The 23,295-nt window shown below is 46.1% G+C and overlaps 2 protein-coding genes across 2 annotated transcripts in view; one reads left to right on the forward strand and one right to left on the reverse strand.

Moving 5' to 3' along the window:
• LOC309550685 (uncharacterized protein) overlaps positions 1-23,295 on the forward strand; it is a 903,485-nt gene that overhangs the window by 716,586 nt on the left and 163,604 nt on the right. The gene's annotated exons all lie outside the window — the stretch shown is intronic.
• LOC309550716 (uncharacterized protein) overlaps positions 1-23,295 on the reverse strand; it is a 286,486-nt gene that overhangs the window by 5,495 nt on the left and 257,696 nt on the right. The window contains exon 2 of the mRNA XM_082251051.1: positions 2,334-2,389. The gene's annotated coding sequence lies outside the window, so the exon portion shown is untranslated. The remainder of the gene's footprint in view (positions 1-2,333; positions 2,390-23,295) is intronic.

Raw genomic sequence — 23,295 nt, forward strand, 5'->3', positions numbered from 1 at the left:
GAAAGCCCTCCCCTCGCCATCCTGTTCCTCAGCCCATTACATCCAGGAACAGTTCCACCGGCCCCCTGAACCGGCTTTCCTGCCCCCTTCAAACTGGTTAGGACAGTTCAACCCATTTGAATCAGAAGGCGGCGGGCCCCACATGCTTTCCCAGATGACCTACTCCCATACCTCAATACTCAGAGCGCTCCGGGTTTCGGTCATACTGGTACTAGCTAAGGCCCATACCAACTGATAAGAACAGATACTACACTTGATCTTAGCCAAAAGGCCGAGAAGCGATAACACAAGTCGCTCCTACTTAGAAAAAGGGTCCTGTACTATTTCGGGGCGACCTCGGAGCGACTTGCATAGACTTCCATTATGTGAAGTCCCTGCAAGTCGCTCCGAAGTCGTGGTGCACTGTAATGCACAAGTCGCCCCAGAAGTAGTAAGGAGTCGTGTCGCGCTAATGTGAACCGGCTCTTACTCTTGGTAAATATGCAAAGGGTATGCAATGCAAAGAAAATCACAATAAGTCAAACAGTAGTAACCAGTAGGTCCTGGAAGAACCTATGACCCCAGCTATAAAAGGGAAGAGAATGACCTTCTATGTCAGACTGCTTCCTTTCGAATCCTGATGTCACTGGCCCAACAAACTTTGTGGCACAATTACAAAACAAGAAGTTACAAGAAATGCAATACTTAGTCTCTGAGTAAAGTAAGCAGATATTTTCCTTTAAGTGCGGGGGGGGGGGGGGGACACACACACAAGAAGTCCAGCACTTCCTTATTTAGTCCATGATTTAGTCATGAATAACAGCGGGGCTGAGCCCCACCAGAGGTCAGAGAGTGAGGATGGGGGGAGAAAAACCAAGATGAAGACTGGTCTGATCCTGAAGACCACCATCATTGGGTTATTGACTCCTCCCTTATTATCACTTTCTGTTTAAGATTCCAAAGTTTGAGGACGTTATCACATTATTATCACCATGTAAAAGTCTGTGCTCCAATCAAATTGTCAGATATAAAATGTCGAGCTGGTAGGAAATGGGTAAAGTAAGGGCTATGTAATGAACAACTTATTATATAGGATACAAAAGTCAGGAATATACAGTATCAGAATTATGAAATGTACAAATAGAGAATATAGTGCAGGGGTTAGGAGTATGTAATGTACAGCATAAAGTATATAGTGCAGGGGTCAGGAATATGTTTTGTACAGCATAGAGTATATAGTGCAGGGGTCAGGAGTATGTAATGTACAACATAGAGTATATAGTGCAGGGGCCAGGGGCATGTAATGTACAACATAGATTATATAGTGCAGGGGTCAGGAGTATGCAATGTACAACATATAGTATATAGTGCAGGGGTCCGAAGTATGTAATGTACAACATAGAGTATATAGTGCAGGGGTCAGGAATATGTAATTTACAACATAGAGTATATAGTGCAGGAGTTAGGAGTATGTAATGTACAACATAGAGTATATAGTGCAGGGGTCAGGAGTATGTAATGTACAACATGGAGTATATAGTGCAGGGGTCAGGAATATGTAATTTACAACATAGAGTATATAGTGCAGGAGTCAGGAGTATGAAATGTACAACATAGAGTATATAGTGCAGGGGCCAGGGGCATGTAATGTAAAACATAGATTATATAGTGCAGGGGTCAGGAGTATGCAATGTACAACATATAGTATATAGTGCAGGGGTCAGGAGTATGTAATGTACAATATTAATTATATAGCCTAAGGATCAGGACTCATAATATTTGTATTCAGCAATCAGTAGAAGCTTCAATGTTTCTGTGAGACAAGTTGAAGAGGTCCCTCACCGCTGCCTCTCATCTCCTGAGACTGCACTCAGTGACTTGGGTCTACAAGACATACCGCTCCACCTGGCACAGCCAACAGAGCAAATAACCCTAGGAGAATTGTTCTGTTAGAGGTCTTGTTAGACTGGAACATGGGGCAAAAGACCCAAGGCACATCCCTAAGGTCCCTGGGTCAAGTAAGGACTGTAAAGAAAATCAACATTTTGCTGCCAACTGAACTCCAAAAAATCCAGTCTAGATCTATACATTAATTGTGTCTGCAGCAAAGAGAAGGAAGATTATCCAAGAAAAATACAGGACGGGAAACACAGCTCAGGAAAGTGACCAGGGTATTACAGGCTGATATCACCCAGTCCCTGCCCTACTCTGGACCAATCAGTGAGCAGTATGGGTGGAGGAATGTATTTAGTGTTAATGACCCACCTGTGCTGATCTCTGTAGGAGTGTCCTCCTCTATAAATGTCCCCGTTATTCCATCCTCCTCCATAGACTGCTGATCACCCCTCGCATACCTCTCTTCTTCTTCTTCTGCTTTAACCTCAACTTTAGAATTTCTCAGGTCTCCACTCTGAATATATAATAGAAATGACATCAATGGTAACAATGCAGATAATGTACAGATCCTAATGATACTATCAGTGATTGTTCCTCATCTACCTGATGATGGTGAGGGATGGTGTGACCTTCCTGTGTGGAATCCCGGGAATACAGAGGACGGGGACCTCTCTCTGGTGGGTTCCCATTACTGGATCCATCTGTAGGAAACACACACACTGACTGAATACATTGTTTCTATTTATCAGATGATGGGGGATCTAGGTGGACCCTCCGTACTGCTCTCTCCTTTACAATAAAGTCTCCTCTTACCCGGTGATGTGAGGGGCGGCTGATTGTCCATCATGATGTCCTTGTAGAGATCCTTGTGTCCTTCTATATACTCCCACTCCTCCATGGAGAAATAGACAGTGACATCCTGACACCTTATAGGAACCTGACACACACAATGATACAGTCACCATCCAGACACATCCCTTGTCTGTTACTGGATAATGTCCCAGAATTCCCAGCACCGCTCACCTCTCCTGTCAGCAGTTCCATCATCTTTTTGGTGACTTCTAGAATCTTCTGCATGTTGTGTCTCTCAGGTTTTAGAAGAGGAAATCTCTGTGTTGGAAAACCAATAGGAATATTATGTTAGAATCCTCCTCACCTCTCCGGTCAGGTCTGTGTTTTTTTAATAGAGATAAGAGTGATATCATGTGACCTCCCAGAATCCTCCTCACCTCTCCGGTCAGCAGGTAGATGATCTCCAGGGTGAGGTTTAGTATCTTCTCAGTCATGCGACTCCGATCCTCCTCCATTCTCATTGGTGCCGTTATTTGCTCTATACAGGTCTTCTTGTAGATGGATAACTTTGGGAAATGAAAGTAAGAATTATTTGGATGGTACTGGTCACACAATAATAGGATGGGGATGTAAGGGGGTAATTGGAGGATTGCTATACATTTAAGGGCTACTGCCTCCATTGGAACACATTTAGTTTGGACTGTTTAGTGTCTTATACAATTTTGAGCTCCTGGTACTCTTTTGGCCTGCCGGATCAGAAATTATTTTTTCTCTGTTGGGTGGCGTAGTGTGGAGTTGGTGGGCAGCCGGGACGGTTGCCCTGGGCGCAACATTTAGGGGGGCACAGAGATTAATCCTGCGATGTCTCTAGTCCCACACTGTGACTGTCCATCGTCCTGTGTCCGAACATGGCGTTGGCTGCCCAGTGCCCTCTCCACACTGGAACAGGCCTGGACTCCCTGCAGCACTTTCAGTGCCGATATCAGTCCCAGCTCCTCTGCAGGTCCCTGCTCTATCCGGCTCACATGTATAGATGGAAGTCGGCTACGTCTAGCAGACGGGGGAGGAGAAGGGACACAGCTCACACCACCAGTCTGATCCTGGTGCAGTCCTACTCAGAGAACATCCTGCATTGTGCGGGGTGTGTGATCGAAGGTAGCACTGCCACTGTCCCAGAGGGAATATTAGGCAGTATGCGGTGGCACGGATCTGGTAGTGGACGAAGCCCCCGGGGAGCACCGGACACCCCCAACACCAAGATGAGTCCCCATTACCGACACACACAGCTGAACTCCCTTAGCTATGTGCCTGATCTGTGTATAGATTTAAGGAGCCAGGAAAGCCAGAGTATCACCTTACTGTACCGCACCCCCCCCCCCTCTACAAGATCCCTCTATGTGCTCTCTTTCTTTCTCTTGCTCTCTCTCTTGTGCTCCCTCTCTCACACTCCCTCTCATTCTCTTGCTCCCTCTCTCTTGCTCCTTCTCTTGTGCTCCCTCTCTCACACTCCCTCTCATTCGCTCTCTCGCTTGTGCTCCCTCTCTCACACTCCCTCTCTTTCTCTCTCTCTTGTGCTCCCTCTCTCACACTCCCTCTCATTCGCTCTCTCGCTCACTCTCTCTTGCTCTCTCTCTCTCTTGTGCTCCCTCTCTCACACTCCCTCTCTTTGTCATTCTCTCCCTCCACTCTCACACTCCTGCTCTCTATCTTGCGTATGTACTCTCTCAAAAATTGCAGAAGGGAGTGTTGAAAGTCCATGGATTAGGGGGCACAAATTAGTTCCCTTGCCCCGGGTGCCGACAACCCATGCTACGCCACTGCCTCAGAGTTCTGCTGCCTGCCAACTCTATCAAAGGCCAAAACTCTTTCAGCTACACTACTTCCTCAGGGGCCCCAAAGTTCTCTAGCCCCTATATTCTTTAGAACTGTTGAGCCACACTAACCCCATAGAGGTCTCTAGAGTCCACCAGCTATCCTTTACTCCTCGCATCCTTTTGGCTCCTCTACTTCCCTCAGAATCTTCAGTATTTCCCTCCCTCTGACACCAATGATGGAAGATATTCTTCATGGCAGGCTGGGGAATGTTTTCTTCCTCCTGACCAGCAATGTAATGGGCTTCATACTCCTGACCCCTGCACCCCATCATTGTGTTGGCTGCATATTGTAATGATTGTCCATTGGCTGCCTGTGTAGTGTAATAATTGCCCTTTGTAGGCCATGTATGGTCAGGATGGTCATTGTCTTGTCTATTTATTGTCAGTGCTGTTTGTTTAGAGGAACATACTAGAATTTATCTCTAAAATAAAGAGAATGTTCCGGTGTAACGTGAGAATTACCTACCCCGTGAGAAGAACCTACCCTCGTCACTTCCGGCCAGGAACAGCTGAGCAGCGCAGCAGTGCGCATGCTCACAGCCCCGGATACCGAATGGAAGAGCTGAGGAGCTAACTAGTGCACATGCGCACTAGTAGGAAAAGATCATGGTGTACCGTGAAACAAACCTACCCACACGGCGGTTACATAAAACAGCTGGGCTGCAATACGAGTTATCTCCGCTCCTGTCCCTGTCAATTCCCTGATCTCGGCTAGTAAATATAAAAGCGGCTCTCGGCTCCGTTGTTTATGTTTTCATACACCCGGCTCCGCTTTTATATTTACTAGCCGAGATCAGGGAATTGACAGGGACAGGAGAGGAGATGACTCGTATTGCAGCACTGCTGTTTTAATGTAACCGCTGCGTTACATACAGTGCCGTGCACCGGAAGTGACGAGGGGAAGGTTTTTCTCACGGGTAGGTAATTCTCACGGAACACCGGCCCTGTAAGTATGGAAATATTCTGCCCCTGAAGGGGTTAATCTAGGTTTCCACACTATATATGTGTGTATCATCATCTGCTGGCGATAAAAGACGTCACAGTGACTATGGAGGAAGAGGACGGAGATGACGGGGGGTTACTGGGTGTAAATAGAAAATAAGATCTTATTACCTCCTCTCCTGCCACTTCCAGCAATGTTTCTTCTTTACTTCCTCCCAACTCACCTCTCACCTGGAACTTCCTGCTTGTTCCTGACATCACTTCCTGTCTGTATTCCATAGAGACTTCCTGTCTGGTAGAAGTGAGATCACCATCTTGTGGATCTCATAGGGACTGCAGTCATGAGAAATGTCTCGTAGTGTGAACACGGCCTTGTGCTGTGTGTGTATATACTGTATATCCTTATAGATGGGTCATCTCCACTTCCACCAAGGGGGATAGAAATATATTACTGCCTAGTCCTTTCTCAGCCGGGGGTTCCTCCAGAGATTTCTAGGGGTTCATTGAGCAATGAACAATTTCTGTCTCTCAGTAACAACTGACATCAATGATCTGTAAACGGATGGAATCTTCCCAATAAAGACAATGTAAGAATCTTTTTCTTACACTGGCCACTGATATAAGGCGGTCCTTCTCCTATTGTACACTATTGTAAATGACCACTATGTTGACCACTGGTATAAAGGGGTCCTCTTGATATAAGGGAGTCCTTCTCCCATTGGTCACCAATATAAGAGACCATTACACTGATATAAGGGGGTCCTTCTCCTATTGGTCACCACGATAAGAGACTCACGGTAAATTAGAGCACGGCATGGTTGCTACAGGCAACAGCTTAGGAACAGTACTTTTTAACAGACAGTTTGATTGCAGATACTTCCATACAGCATCCCCCTTTCTGGTTCACTTGATGAGAGTTTTGCAGTTCTTTTTGGCTCATTGGTTGCTAGTTTCTAAGGGCAATGGCCCTGTAGGTTATCATAAGAGAATCCGGGACTGAGCCCCCAAATGTAGGAATACCCCCAGAGGGAGCAACGAACCACCGCGCTGTGCTCTGTCTGTTATTTACACATTGTAAGTAGGTTTCTTCATCTAAATAAATTTATTATCTGTACATACTTTACCATGGATGACATTCTATTTTTATGAGGGCACTCTGGATCTAAGAATGGCCACTTAAAAGGATCTCTCCAACTGACCGGATACCTAATGCTGTGTTCCCAAGGAGCTGTGATTACACATAAGGATATATATTTACTGCCAGCTTATTAGCGTCTTGTGGTAAGTAGGGAACCACAGGGGGAGCACCTGGCACTTTATCTCTAGCACGTGGAGCACAGAAGCACTTCCTTTATTTTTGCACTGAATGGACACTATATTTATATTCATATTTATTTTTGCACTGAATGGACACTATATTTATATTCATATTTATTGATTTATTGGACTTTTAATTTATTGCACCATTACAAAAAGGAGTGGATTGCTGTTATAATTTATTGCAGTTTGTCATTATATTTGCACATTTGCTTATTTGCACATTTGTAGTTTGGATATTTGCATATCAGTAGCAGCGCTGAATCATTTTCCTCTCATCAATTTAAAGGTACTAGCACTTTATTCTTCAGCAGCAGCTACACACTCATATTTATACATTTATTTAATTTTATGCACATTAATTTACCATAAGCGCAAGGTTATTTACTTTTTTAAATACCCCCATAGGGGCTGCTAGTAACTGGCTACCCTATTCCTACATAGCCAGGCCACAAGCATTTCCAGCTTGCATCCAAACACAAGAAGTCAGTCCCTTGGCTTTGTTTTGATGTTTTATTAGGGGTATCAAGTTGCGTGGGATGAAGGGATTTTTGGGATGCTCAACTTGGAACAAAGAACAAAAAAAACAGGACAACTTCCTTCCTTTGTACAAAAGATCCTGGAATGCTTTCATTCTTGTACACACACACACAGTCTTTTGTGGATCAGTGGCAAGTCCATTACAGACTAGGATCTCTTAGCCCCTCTTGGAAATAGCACAAAAGAGAGGCTAACTGCATTCAGGAGTACATCCTCTCCTATGTAGAACTGCTCCCAGCTCCACTCCATGCAGGTAATACCAACCCTCCTGGCTGCTGCACTGAAGATCTTCTAGGGCAAGTTAATAAAATGGTTAAGGACAACGCTGTCCTTTTAGAAAGCTTGCTACATTTGGTAGTTTCTCCCCTTGAATGTCCCTAGGTGTGCTGATGTACTCTGTCCTCCTTGCTCCCAATGTTTTTCAGGCAAGATTCCACGTCAAACTGCTCTGCTGAATGGATCTTCTTGAGCCATTCCGAGCCCAGGCTGGAGATGGGGGGTCTACCCTAGACCTAGGAGATCCTTCCTAGGCCACCAAAGCCTCCTCAGCACTCCATATCCCACCTTACTCCCCTGCTAGTATGGCTCATCCATATTTGAGGGCTGACTTAGACACCCTGCCAGGCCCTCTGCCTAAGGATTGGTCAAGTTCCCTTAAGTATGCAGATCAAACCTCCTGGCCTCTGCCCACTAACTTCTAGAAGTTTCCCCAAACTTCCAGAACCAGGGGGAGACACTGGAGACCTGCCTCTCTGAGTCATCCAGCCCGACCTGCAGTAAACCATGACCCAGATTCAGACTCACTTTATCATGAGTCAATAAAATTTGCCTGCACTATTCTAGTAGCACACCAGCCTCAGAATCCCATCGTACCAGATGCTGCAGTTGGGCGGCAAGAAAATAAATTCTCGGATTAAGAGCTGCAAGTCCTCTGGCATTTTTTGGATATTGTAGTATTTTCTATTTGATACGAGAAACCTTATTCCACCAAATTAGATTTCTAAATATGTCATTAACCTTAATAAAGTTCTTCTGAGGAATCTAAACTAGGGATTATGTAAAAGATGTAAAAGCTGCAGCATCCATACCATTTTTATTAAGTTTATATGGCCAAATTACTGAAAGTGGGAGTTTATACCACACCTTACTTTGAATTTGAAATCTTGATAGCAATGGGAGAACATTGTCCGATATATATGTCAACGGAGAGACTGTCATGGTCACACCAAGATATTTTATAGAGGACACTATTTAAGATGTGCCAGAGTAGAAGGTAAAGCATCTGGTAAAGGATCTAATGGCAGGAGCATAGACTTCTCCCAGTTGATAACTAGCCCAGAAAATCTAGAAAACTTGTCTATATAATTCATGACTGTTGGCAAAGATGAACGAAGATTTGATAAAAAATAAAAGAACATCATCTGCATAGAGTGAAACCTTTTCCTTCAAATTCCCACTGACCAAACCGGTAACATCCAAAGTTGCCTTTAATAGATATGCCAGGGGTTTAATAGCAATGGCAAAAAGCAGGGACGATAGAGGACACCGCTGCCTAGTGCCACGAAAAGCTTAACCGCTTGCCGACCGCCGCACGACTATTTATGGCGGAGGTCAGCCCGTAAAGGCAAAGTGACGTAGGACTACGTCGCTAGCCTGTGAGCCTGTAGAGGGCGAGCGTGCGCCGCCGGAGGCGCGCTCCCGCCCCCGCTCGTTCCCTAAGAAGTCCGCGTGTGTGACCGGCAGACCCGATGTCCGCCGGTCACTCGCGATCTCCCCGTGGAGAGGGAGAAAGGCAGGCGGCTAATGTAAACAAAGCCGCCTGTCATTCTCCCCTGTGTAAGAACAGAGATCATACGGTCCTGCTATGTAGGATCGTATGTCTCTGTTGTTACACCACTAGCCACACCCCTTTACAGTTAGAAGAACGCCCCTAGGGACACACTTAACCCCTTGATCACCAATAAAGTTAACCCCTTCCCTGCCAGTGTCATTTTTACAGTAACAGTGCATATGTATAGCACTGATTACTGTAGTAATGTCACTGGTAACCCCAAAAGTGTCAGAAATGTCAGTCCCACAAAAACAATCGCAGATTGCCGCCATTACTCGTTAAAAAAAAAAACACCAAAAATGACAGAAATCTTTCCCTTAGTCAGTAAATGCAATAACTTTTGCACAAACCAATCAAAATGCGCTTATTGCGATTTTTTTTTTTTTTTTTATTTTACCAAACATATGTAGCAGAAAACAAATTGGCCAAAAATGTAAAAAAATGTAAATTTTTACATTTTCTTTTTTGGGAATTTCATATAAAAAATGTGAAAAATGGTCATTTTATACTGTCAAAGGCCTTGATAGCATCCAAGGCCAAAAAAGCACAATCTTTTGAATTGCTAACCACTATTTGCATATAGAGATATGCTAGTCTAATGTTAACAGCTGTAGACATCTTTGCCTTGAAGCCAGCTTGATCTGGGTGAAAAATGTGCACTATCACCTTTTTTAACCTATTGCCCAAAACTTTAGCCAATATTTTAACATCAGATGGGAGTAAAGAAATAGGTTGATACGATTCTGGATATATGAGATCCTTATATTTTTCACAAAGTCTATAATCTCGGCCTCACACATTGTATCAGGAAGATGACCCTCCAATAGCGCCTCATTAGCCATGTGGAGTAGAGCTGGCATCAACACCTTCCCCTACCTTTTATAGATTTTGATCGGGAGGCCCTCTACCCCTGGCGCTTTACCATTCAGGAAACTTACAACTGCAACTTCCAATTCGCATTGAGTAAAGGGGGCATCAAAAATTTGTTGATCTTTCTGCGTTAGGTCTGGGGGAAGAGTTAACCCAGGGGTGCCGACGTGAGGCTGGCCAGCAAAAGGGGGGAGAGCATGCAATAGTATTTAGCAGCGACTGTAAAAGGTTCAAATTGTATGAATAACTATTTCGTTTGGCCATTTACCAAATAATCGAAGAAGAAAAATGTAGTCTGAGCCATATTTGACATGAAACCTGGAGCCCATTCCCAGTGGTCACTGTAGGGGTCCCTTACATTGGTGATCAGTAGGAGAAGAACCCCCTTATATCAGTGGTCAGTGTAGTGGCCCCTTACATTGGTGATCAATAGGAGAAGAACCCCCTTATATCAGTGGTCCCTTACATTGGTGATCCATAAGAGAAGCAGAGAACAATATGAAAAGACAGGGAGGGGGGGGGGGCTATACCGGTGCTGGACAACCCACTCTGAATTACATCCCTGACACGCTTATGTATAAACATTTTATTCATAACAGTAATAAAATACCATACAGTCAGTAGTATAGTAGAAAAGTGCGTAAGTGAGATTGAGGACCTCTTATTCACACCATCCTCCGCCCAGCCTCACACAAATTCACGAACAAATGCCCACCCAGGTGATTGCAAAAGGTCAGGGTATCCAATGCATTTCGCCTTAGTGGCTTGCTCAGGGAATATTGAGTGGAGAGGATTTAGTGCCGGTTCACACGACATCGCTCCGACTTCGGGGGCGACCTGTGAAGTCGCGTGCGGCGCGACTTGCACGGACTTCATAAAATTAATGTCTATGCAAGTCACCTCCAGGTTGCCCCGAAGTAGTACAGGACCCTTTTTCTAAGTCAGAGCGACTTAGTTGTGTCGCTCCTATTAGAACGGCTCCTGTACTACACAATGGGAGCGTGACGGACCGCGACTTGTCAGGCTGACAAGTCGCGGTCCAAGTCGGACTAGTGTGAATGCGGTCTTACAGTATCAGTATACTAAAATAAAATAAACAAACAAAAATAATGATAATGATAGAGATAACAAATTAGTACTAACAAAAATATGTATGTAAATTATTTACTGTATATTAAACAGTATATCGTATCCAATTCTTACTAACCAACCATTTACAACATTACATAACGATACTTACAAATCAAATGTGATCCCACAGAAAAAAGAAGAACCAGAACCGTTAGAGATAGATTCTTCAAAGCTGGATTGCCAGTATGGAAAGTATATCCGTAATATTCAAAAAGACTGTTACAGGAGCTTAAAGATCCTATTCCGTCAAATGCGAGGAGGATGAGGAAAATGTCTCCACATAAACATCCAGCTGTGATCAAATTTGCGTGAGGGAAGGCAGGAACACACGTCCAGAGGCGTATATATAAATAGTTTCTGTGATACAGATCCAAATGGAACCCTGATCAGGTGACCCTGATATAGGGAAAGAAACTAAGTGGTAGTACCCTATAAAGTTCCCCACTGTAGACGGTAACTAAAAATGACCCTACAATGGCAAAAAAAAAAAAACTCACAGGTGTCTCTCAGAAAGAGAAACCAAACTGTACTCAGAACGGCCCCTTAAGGAAGGCGGTACTGAAACACATATGGCCCAAAGTGTTGTACAGCCCTGCATAAGGAGGGAACATAGAAAAAAGAAAAGGGGGAATGTGTGAGAAATCCATAGATTATAGATCATAGGTTACCCAGCCATTATATCAAATGATATACCAACTCACGTATGCATAAGGGGCCGTCTTCTGTCTTTCCCCATCTGTCCTCACAGCAGTTCTGTGGTCCCTTACATTGGTGAGTAATGGGAGAAGGATCTCTTTATATCAGTGGTCAGTATAGTGGTCAAGGCCCACACCAGCAATAGGCAAGTTAGGCTGCTGCCTAGGGCGCCAGGGTAGGGGGGGCAGCAAAATCATTTTTTTTTTATTCCAGCAGTGGCGTGGCATGGTGAGGCGTGATGTAGTGTTGGAGGGGTGTCCCCTGGGACTATGGCCGCGTGCGCAAAATTTAGAAGGGCACCGTCAGTCGAGTGTGCTGCCTCAAGCCCTGTCAGTATTATGCGGCTTGCAGCAGCTGCCCCTGGTTGTAATGTCGGTTGGGTGGCGTCGTCCTTGGGGGGGGGGGGCGGGCATCTATCCCCACACGATGAGTGTGCGGTCCAGCAGAAGGAGGCCGCGCCTGTGTGGAAGGTGAACTTCGAGGGCAGTTGGGAGCCCAGGAGAGAGAGAAGAGCTTCACAGCCACCTTCAGCCCCGAAGAGGTGTGCAGAAGCATCCACGGAGTCCCAAAGACTGCACCCTGTCTCCTCCCAACCTCCTCTCTGCTCTGCTCCAGCATCAGCAGTAAGGCCCAGAAGGACAAGGACCAGCGGGAGGGACAAGCTGCCAGGGAACTGCTGGATAGAGCAGCAGAGCACTTCCAGTATCAAGAAGGTATTGGGCATCATACACTGACACAGATCTAGCTGCAGATACAGACTGGGGTGAAGGGGCAGAGGAGGGACTGTGGTTAGGGACAGGGTTTGAGGTCTCTCGCTCTCTCATCTTCCCACCCTCTCTGTCACCCCCACCATCTTTGTCAACCCCCCATCTCTGTCAGCATCCTTTCTCTCTCTCTCAGCCCCTCTCTCTATCCGCAATCCTCCATCTGAGCCCCCCATTGTCTCTCTCAGCTGCCCTCTTTGTCATCCACCCTCTCTCTCAGTCCCACCCTCTGTCCACCACCCTCTCTCTAAGCCCCTCTGTCTCTCTCTCTCAGCCTCCCCCTCTGTCCACCACTTTTTCTCTGAGCCCTCTGTCTCTCTCTCTCTCAGCCCCCCTCTGTGTCCGCCGCCCTCTCTCTGAGCCCCCCTGTCTCTCTCTCTCTCAGCTTCCTTCTATGTCCCCCACCCTCTCTCTCTCAACCCCCCCTTTCTGTCCGCCACCCTCTCTCTGAACCCCCCTGTGTTTCTCTCAGCCCCCTCTCTGTCTGCCACCCTCTCTCTGAGGCCCCCTGTGTCTCTCTCAGCCCCCCTCTCCATCCACCACCCTCTCTATGAGCCCCCCTCTCTCTCAGCCAAATCCCCTGTCCACCACCCTCTCTCTCTCAACCCCCCTCTCTGTCTGCTACCCTCTCTCTGAGCCCCCCTGTGTCTCTCCCAGTCCCCCTCTCTGTGTGCCACCCTCTCTCTGAGGCCCCCTGGGTCTCTTTCAGCCCTAATTTCCACCCACCACCCTCTCTATGAGCACCCCCTCTCTCTCAGCCCCATCCTCTGTCCACCACCCTCTCTCTAAGCCCCCATCTCTCTGAACCCCCTCTCTGTCTGCTACCCTCTCTCTGAGCCTCCTGTGTCCCTCCCAGCCCCCCTCTCTGTCTGCCACCCTATCTCTGAGCCCCCTTCTCTCTCAGCCCCACCCTCTGTTCATCACCCTCCCTCTGTGCCCCCCTCTCTCTGTCTCCCTCTCTCTCAGTTCCCACTGTCTCCCAGCCCCCCTTCTCTCTTTGCCCCCCTTTCTCTCGGCCTCCCTTCTCTCTCAGCTCCCCTCTCTCAGTTCCCCTCTCTCTCAGTCCCCCTCTCTCTCAGCCCCCCTCTCTCTCACACCCTTTTTTTAAACACAGCCCCCCTCTCTGTCAGCCACCCCTCTCTTTTAGCCACCCCTTCTCTCTCAGCCACTCTCTCTCCAGTAGAGATGTAGTGCTCTTCAGTGTGTAGAGAGGTATCTAGAGGTGTAATCAGGGTAGGGGTATCTGGGGAGGTGTGATCAGAGTGGGTGGGTTATCTAGGTGTGTGATCGCCTATGTAGTTAAAAATCCTTGCACTGGCCCCGTCATACTATGCCTCCTTTTCTTCATGCCTTGTTTCCTTCTTATTATAAATATACTGGTTTTCATATACATATAAAACTGGTCTACTGGTTTTTCGGGCAGGGGCAAAGGAGGTGAAGTCAGGGGTGGAGCCAATGGGGCGGCAAAACGAGGTTTCGCCTAGGGTGTCAAAAATCCTTGCGCCGGCCCTGATAGTGGTCCCTTACATTAATGATCAATAGGAGAAAAACCCCCTTATATCAGTGGTCAGTGTAGTGGTCCCTTACATTAGTGACCAATAGGAGAAGAACCCCCTTACATCAGCGGTCAGTGTAGTGGTCCCTTACATTGGTGATCAATAGGAGAAGAACCCCCTTATATCAGTGGTCAGTGTAGTGGTCCCTTACATTAGTGACCAATAGGCGAAGAACCCCCTTACATCAGCGGTCAGTGTAGTGGTCCCTTACATTGGTGATCAATAGGAGAAGAACCCCTTATATCAGTGGTCAGTGTAGTGGTTCCCACATTGGTGATCAATAGGAGTAGTATCCCCTTATATCAGTGGTAGAAGGACATTCTTACATTGTCATCAGTGGAATGACTGCCCTCCTTACAGATCATTGATGTCAGTTGTTACTGAGAGACAGAAATTGTTAATTGATCAAGGAACCCCTAGAAACCTCTGGAGGAACCCTGGCTGAGAAAGGCTGGACTAGGCAGTAATATATTTCTATCCCCATTGGTGGGAGTGGAGATGACCCATCTATAAGGATATACAGAACATACACACACAGCACAATGCCGTGTTCACACTACGAGAGTGTTTTTCACCCGGGGAGCAGTGGCAAAATGTCATCAAACCCTGTACAGTCCAATGACAAAGCATTCCTCTGTTAACTTCATGATACACAGAAGGAGAGAACACAACCCACACGTCCTCCTAGCTTTCTCCTCCTCTTTCCTCCTTTCACTTCACTACTCCTGTTGGCAATGCAGAATGCTGTGTGGGCCGCCCGTGTCCTACCAACCAATAATGTCATCGGTTACTAAGGACAGGTCGGGCCGCATAGCTTTCTGGGTTGCCAACGGGAATAGTGAGAATAGGAGAGTAGTAGTGAGAAGGTGCTGGAGGTGCCTTCTTCTTCTTCTGTGTGCACAGAAGGTAAAAGAGGAATGATTTCACATTGGACTGTACAGGGCTCTCCAGACTGCTTTTGTGCCAAAATTGTAAAGCCGAAATTGTGGGTGGGGGCAATAATCAAAACCCTGCACAGGCCAATCTGAGAGTTTTGTGTCCTCTCCTGTATACAGACAGGGGGGAGAGCAGCTGGAGGGAGGGAGAAAGTACATACCACACCTCCTCCCAGCTCTCACCTCCTCTCTGCTGCTTTCACTACTTCTGTAGAGATGAGAGGGAGGTGGTGGGATGGGAAGTTGTGTGCTGGGAGGGGGCTGGGGGATTTGTGCTGGTGGTAAAGTTGTGCTAGGAGGGGGGATTTGTGCTGGGGGATATGTGCTAGTAGGGGGGGTTTGGAGGATTGTGCTTTAGAGGGAGGATTGTGGAGAGGGTGGTTGTGCTAAAAGGGGGGATTTTGGAGAGGGGGATTGTGCTAGGAGGGGGAATGGGGGGGGGGGGTTGTGCTGGGAGGAGAGATTTTGTAGAGGGGGTTGTGCTAGAAAGGGGGATTTTGGAGAGGGGGGTTGTGCTAGAAAGGGGGATTTTGGAGAGGGGGGTTGTGCTAGAAAGGGGGGCTTTTGTAGGGGGGGTGTTGTGCTAGGAGGGGGAATTGTGGTAGGAGGGGGAATGGGGGGGGGGTTTGTGCTGGGAGGGGAGATTTTGTAGAGGACAGTTGTGCTAGGAGGGGGGAATTTGGAGAGGGGTGTTTTGCTAGCAGGGAGGATTTTGTAGGGGGGCGTTGTGCTAGAAGGGGAGATTTTTTAAAGGATGGTGTTGCTAGGAGGGGGTTTTTGGAGAGAGGGGTTGTGCAAGGAGGGGGGATTTTGGAGAGGGGGGTTGTGCTAGAAAGGGGGATTTTGGAGAGGGGGGTTGTGCTAGAAAGGGGGGCTTTTGTAGGGGGGGTGTTGTGCTAGGAGGGGGAATTGTGGTAGGAGGGGGAATGGGGGGGGGGGTTTGTGCTGGGAGGGGAGATTTTGTAGAGGACAGTTGTGCTAGGAGGGGGGAATTTGGAGAGGGGTGTTTTGCTAGCAGGGAGGATTTTGTAGGGGGGCGTTATGCTAGAAGGGGAGATTTTTTAAAGGATGGTGTTGCTAGGAGGGGGTTTTTGGAGAGAGGGGTTGTGCAAGGAGGGGGGATTTTGTAGAGGGGTGATTTTGTAGGGGGAGTTGTGCTAGGAGGAAGGATTTTGGAAGGGGGATTGCGCCGGGGGGGGGGGGGTTGTGCTTGGATGGGAGATTTTTTTTTAGAGGACGGTGTTGCTAGGAGGGGTTTTTGGAGAGGGGGGTTTTGCTAGGAGGGGGGGTTTTTAAGAGGGGTGATTTTGTAGGGGAGTGTTGTGCTAGGAGGAGGGGTTTTGAAAAGGGGGATTGCGTGGGGGGGGGGGGTTGTGCTGGGAGGGGAGATTTTGTAGAGGACGGTGTTGCTAGGAGGGGATTTTTGCAGAGGGGGGTTGTGCTAGGAGGGGGGATTTTGTAGAGGGGGGATTCTGTAGAAGAGTGTTGTGCTAGGAGGAGGGATTTTGGAAGGGGGATTGCGCGCGGGGGGGGGGGAGGGTTGTGCTGGGAGGGGAGATTTTGTAGAGGACGGTGTTGCTAGGAGGGGGTTTTTGTAGAGGGGGGGTTGTGCTAGGAGGGGGGATTTTGTAGAGGGGTGATTTTGTAGGGGGGTGTTGTGCTAGGAGTGGAGATTTTAGAGGGGGGATTGGTGCTAGCAGGGGGGATTTTATTATTATATAGGATTTATATAGTGCTAACAGTTTGCGCAGCGCTATTCAAAATGAGGGCAAACAGTACAATTACAATACAATTGAATACAAAACGAATCCGAGGGCCCTGCCTGTTAGAGCTTACAATCTAAAAGGAATGTACTGCCCTTTGTAGATGCGCACTGCTGCCATTAATTCTTAATAGCACCCCACACATCTGGCGAATGGATTTATGTTTGTGCCCATTAAAACCTATAGTGCCACAGTGCCATGCATTTTGGTAGGGTGCGATTTTTTGCATGATGAGCATTGAGCAGCCAATTAAAAATGCAACATGCAGGAACATGCAAAAAAGTGCTCGCACCTCCGGGTTTGAATGAGCCCTCAGACTGGTGTGCCCCCAGGATTGTACGCAATCCATGACTAAAAGCAGGTTGAAAAACACTGCCTACGATTTCAACAATAACATTTACAGTTATTTGTTACTTCTGTCTCATTGTTTGGTACATGTAATAACAGTTAGGAAAATGAAGAAAATTACAGGAGTACAAGGTAACAATTACGGGAGAAAAAAATAAAATTAAAATATATGTATGTAAAAATAAATAAAATAAAACACAGCGTGTCCAATCCGCCTACCCCCAATGGGAACTATCTGTAAGCGGATTTGGTTACCGTGTACGAAGGTTTATTAGGGATGGGACATTGTAACCAATTGATCTGAATTATAATGGAGATTTAGATATCACATTTCTTTAGATAAGCAGAAGCTCTTGGGTTGTTTAACCAAATTTGCCATTTCTTTTTAAATTTATTAGTAGATGAATTTTTGTATGCTAAAAGCATTTGTTACTGTGCTTGTATATTCAGTCTGGTGATTACATTGGACTGGTTGGGAGATTCGGTAGATTTCCCCATACTAGCAATAGTAAGTCTTGCAGCTATTAGAATGTGTGCTACTATAGTTCTATAACATATTGGGTATAAATTTAGGTCTATTCCCAATAGTGCCATCGCAGGTGTCAGTTCTGTCAGGTTACCGGTTATTTCAGCTATAAGTGAGGAAATAGATTTCCAAAAACGTATTAAATTCTTGCAGGCCCAGAGAGTGTGGTGAAGATTTCCTGTTACTTCATTACATCTCCAGCATATCGGGGAGGCTGAAGGAAATATTTTCCATAATCTATATGGTGTCAAGTACCATCTGTTTCGAATTTTTTGTGAATTATCCCAATGCTCAATGCATGAGGATGCTTTATTGTTAATCAATAATGCTTTTTGCCATTGTTCCCACGTAAAATTTTGTGAAAGATCCTTTTCCCATTTAGTCGTATTAGGATTTTTTATTATTGGAAAAGGAAAGTAGATTAAAAAATAATTTTATTTTAATTTTAATAAGTTTTGGCCTGAAAAAAATTGCCATATTTCTGTGGGAATATCAATATTATCATCGAGTTTCAGATCTTTAAGTCGGGCGCATTTCCTTAGTTTATCCTCCACAATATTCCTGAGATGTAACGGAAGGTTATTATAATAATGGTAACCTTGGTTTTTCCACTCTTCGGCCGATAGTCTTATTTTATTCATTTTCCTAACTGTTGTTACATGTACCAAGCAATGAGACAGAAGTAACAAATAACTGTAAATGTTATTTCCTGGTGCCTCCATGGCAGCATACCTGTGATGGAGCTCCGCCTCTACTCCGCCTTCAGGGCTAGTGAATAGCTTAAAAGAAATACGCCCCCTACTCCCAGCATTCTCCTTTTAATAAAAATTTTACATTTTAAATTTTAAAGTAAAAAAAAAAAGAAAAACACTGCCTACGAGTCGTTTCTCGGGGCTGCAATTCCTCTGAACTCCACAAGGTGGTGATCTCACTTTAACCCAGACTGGAAGTCTCTATGGAAGACAGGAAGTGATGTCAGGTATAAATAAGGTCCGTGTGAAAGGTGAGTTGGGTGGAAGTAGAGAGGAGACATTGCTGGAAGTGGCAGCAGAGGAGGTAATAAGATCTTATTTTCTATTTACACCCAGTAACCCCCCCCCCCCCCCGTCATGTCCGTCCTCTTCCTCCATAGTCACTGTGACGTCTTTTATCTCCAGCAGATGATGATACACACATATATAGTGTGGAAACCTAGATTAACCCCTTCAGGGTCAGAACATTTCCCCACGGGGCCGGAAATTTCTCTTCATTTTGGAGATAAATTCTAGTAATATCTCCAAAATAGTCAGGGAGCACCTGTGTTGGATGATGTGCTGGTGTCCGCAAATGCCTAGCTGGGCTGACATGTTTTTCGAGGGAGAACCCTCTTCCTCAGAGCCAAAGCGTGCTACTGAGCCATTGTTACAATTGCAAGGTGTTAAGTAGTCGGCTTGTATCCCCCTCCACAAGCTGTCCTGCCCCACAAGGAGCAAAGTTCAGCAATGTGAATAGTAAAGATGAACACTACAGATACAGGTATGTATACAAAACTCAACCAAGCTCTACTGCCATATAAATGATATTAGGACAGAGTGCTGGTGCTCAGGCCAACCAGTCCACTGTAGGTAAATCCAACAGAAAGCCGGCAACTCTGTGCTACTTCGTAAAAGATCTTTTATTAATGTACAACAGCAGATACAATGTCCGTTGATTCTAACGCGTTTCGGCCTCAGTCTTCCTCATAGCATATATCAGCGATGGCGAACCTTGGCACCGGCTTTGTTCGGGACTCCAATCAGCTGGCGGACGTGCCGGCTGGTTGCTCGAGTCTCCTGGTGGGCCTGGAGATCCAGCCAGAGCCACAGAAGGCGGCGGGGGGGGGGGGGCTGTCCCCTCCCGCTCGCTGGGGTAACGGCTGAGCGGCTGCTGAGCCGCATTGGCTGTTATCTCCTGAAATCCGACCGCCGGCCCAGAAAAGCGGTACCGGGGTGATGCCTACAGCTGCAGATCATCCTGCTACAACCACTTCTGCAAGCCGATGTACAGGTACATCAGTTTATGGGAAGTAGTTAAATTCAGTTAAAGGAACTTCTTGGGATTGGCTCTGATGAAGAAGGGGTCTCCTTCTAAACGCTTTAGCCTGGTGATCCCCCTGCTCTCTGGAGAATACCGAGTCAAGGACAATTGGGCTGCAGATGACTAGCTGGATGAGTGATTTTAATTCACATGTTTGTGAGTATTATTTATGCTGATTTTAAATAAATGCTGCGGGATAATACACTAGGCTGCAGCACCCTCTTTTGTTTCATTTTGGAATGACTTCAGGACATCCCCAGTCCTAGAGGACAGCAAGGCTTAACCACTTCAGCTCCTGAAGATTTTACCCCCTTCCTGACCAGGCCCTATTTTGCGATTCGGCACTGCGTTATTTTAATGGACAATTGCGCGGTTGTGCGACGCTGTACCCAAACTAAATTTACGTCCTTTTTTTCCCACAAATAGAGCTTTCTTTTGGTGGTATTTGATCACCTGTGCAATTTTTAATTTTTGTGCTATAAACAAAAAAAGGGCGACAATTTAAAAAAAATATATATATATATTTTTCACTTTCTGCTATATAACATTCCCCCCAAAAAAATGTAATGTAGCCTGGTCGCACGACTGGTGTTGTTCAAACTGTTGTTTGTTATTAAAGTTCTGCAAAGACAGTGACTTTGAATTATGGGAGATATAGTTCCGGGAGGAGCCAGGACCAAAGACTGCTATGTAAAGAGACTCTTCTCCCAGGGAGCAATGTGACTCGCGGAGCCTGCTGGGAGTGTCTTTATAAAGGGGGACGGGATCCAGTTTTGTGCTCTTGCCTCGAGGACAGCACGCTGTAGAGAAGGGGAAGAGCTGCTGTGGTTCACAGAGGAGCAGTCCGGAGGCCTAGTGGCGGACACCGGAGCTGAGGCGGGCGGTGTGTGTGCGCAGAGGAGACTCAGTAGTGTGACCGAGTGGAAGGTCGTTTGACAGGCTGAGAGAGTCGCTGAGCAGAGCGGAGTTCCCGGTTTGGGTGAGAGACATCCAGTAACTACATCTATACCAAGCACAGACCTAGACTGAATCAGGGCAGGACTCCCAAACTGTTTGAATAAGAAGGCCATACTGAGTTATAGAAATACCACTGGACACTGCATTAACATATAGTGCGAGGTGGGTGAATTAGGCCTCAAGCCCTCTGTCCAATCCTAGGCTGTTAGCCTGTTAAGAAGCATCCAGATCTGTTTTACATTCATCTCTGTGGATTACAATTATTGACTACTTTGGGGGATCACAGTTCATCATCACCTTTATTTGGATTTCAATTACTTTCCTTGGATTGATTGGGGGATTCCTTGCTGGTGAAGACTAGCGAGGCCTCACTCTCCAGGAGACTCTTGCAATTCAGTATAAAGGGGGCCCCCGTTAGTACACAGAGTGCACTCTGATAACTGAGTATTGTTATACTGTTTATTCTATGATATTAGCTCAGTGTAGGCAATCTTAATTTGTGGTCACTCTCTATATACTGTATATATTAAAATATTCAGTGTGTTGTTATTGTTGCTGAACGCAGTCCTCTAGCATATATATATATATATATATATATATATATTCAGTATATATATATGTGTGGCCTGTGTTCCAGATCCTGAGTGCTGAACTCTATTTAAATCCTTGGTTGTGAACTCAGGATCTACCTCATTAGCAACCTTTGCATTATCTCTGATTCTGTTTGTATACTTTTGTTTTATTTCAAATCTAAAAGCAGTAAATTTGTTCTTTCACTGCAATACTGCATTTTACATGACAGAACAAATAGTGTCAGTTGGGTCGGAGCAGGCTCAGGGTGAAAGAAATGAAGAGGATACACCTGTATTAATCCACTCCCCTGGGAGCAGGGCTACATTAAAAATCAAATATTTTTAACATTTTAGGCCAATTTGTTTTCTGCTACATATTTTTGGTAAAAAATATCGCAATAAGCGTATTTTGATTGGTTTGCGCAAAAGTTATTGCGTTTACTAACTACGGGAATGTCATTTTTATTGTTTTTTTCTTTTTTACTAGTAATGGCGGCGATCTGCAATTTTTTGCGGGACTGCGACATTGCGTCGAACAGATCGGACCCCTGACTGACATTTTTGACACTTTTGGGGGGACCAGTGACATTACTACAGTAATCAGTGCTAAAAATATGCACTGTTACTGTAATAATGACACTGGCAGGGAAGGGGTTAACACTGTTGGTGATCAAGGGGTTAAATGTGTGCCTCATGCTTACTGACGTGTGTGTGGGGTGGGGGTGGGGGGGTCTGTGACACAGACAGAGATCGCAGGTTCAGCTATGCTGAATCCTGTGATCTCTTCCTGTCTGTCACTGAGAAGATCTTCTCACCATTTGCCCGACAATCCAGCCCGACTCCCGCTGTGTCTAAACACAGCAGGAGTGAGCCCCCAGTGGGTCGAAAACACCTGGAGTCCAGTGACGTAAGTCTACGTCGCTGGATCAAGGGGAGCCACACTGCCGCAGTAGGATTACTGTGAGCAGTCGGCTAGTGGTTAAAGCATTCCCCAGCAATGTAAAGTCATCCAGGCTATCACACAATGTCCAGGAGGCATTCTGTTACTTTTGGTTTTAACTTGCTGGAAGACCCTACCTTAGGAAGCTGGACTGGAGAAGGACCTATTTTAATTGGAGAGTGTCGCAGGGAAGCTGGCTGGGGAGCTATCTCTAGATCAACCTTTCTCAACCTTTTCAACACAGAGGAACCCTTGAAATAATTTTCAGGTCTCCGGGAACCCATGCTAAAAATGACTATATTTACAACTCATGATACATTACTGTGATGGTCAGTGGGATGAATGCTCCTTACACTTGTGGACATTGGGAAGAATTACCTTCTTCCAAATAGCTAAAAAGATCAATGGTGTCAAGAGACAGAGGCAGAAATTGCTCATTGCTCAAGGAACCCTTAGCAACCTCTGGAGGAACCCTAGGGTTCCACAGAACCCTGGTTGAGAACCACTGCTCTAGATATTGAGAGTAGACATGGCCTGTTGGTTCGCGGCGAATTTTGCTTGTTCGCTACCCGCCAAATTGTCGGACACATGGCGTCGTTCGCAGGGGCCATATTTGTTTACATTGGGGAGAACTTTGACCTGTGACACGGGACAGCCAATTGAAGCATTCCAGCACATGGACAGTCCCCCTACCCTATAAATAGACCCGATCTGGTGGCCATTTCACATTCCGCTTTCTGCCAGTGTAGGGAGAGGTCTGCTGTGCTCATTAGGGAGAGTTTGCTAGACACATACAGCGCTGTGAAGATCCACAAAAGTCCTTTTCAGGGCTGGTATTTCGGTATAGGCCTTCTGCAGTCTCTTTTCAGGTTAGGGCCAGGTATCCTGTGGTTGCTTTAGGGACAGTTCGATATCGGCTGCAGTCGCACAGAAATCGCTTTGTCAATGTCCACAAAAGTCATTTAAAATGCTCCAATGTCGTTTTAGGGTCTATTACAGTCTCTTTAACAT

This window comes from Pelophylax lessonae (genome assembly GCF_965119305.1).
Source record: "Pelophylax lessonae genome assembly, chromosome: 3".
Lineage (NCBI taxonomy): Eukaryota > Metazoa > Chordata > Amphibia > Anura > Ranidae > Pelophylax > Pelophylax lessonae.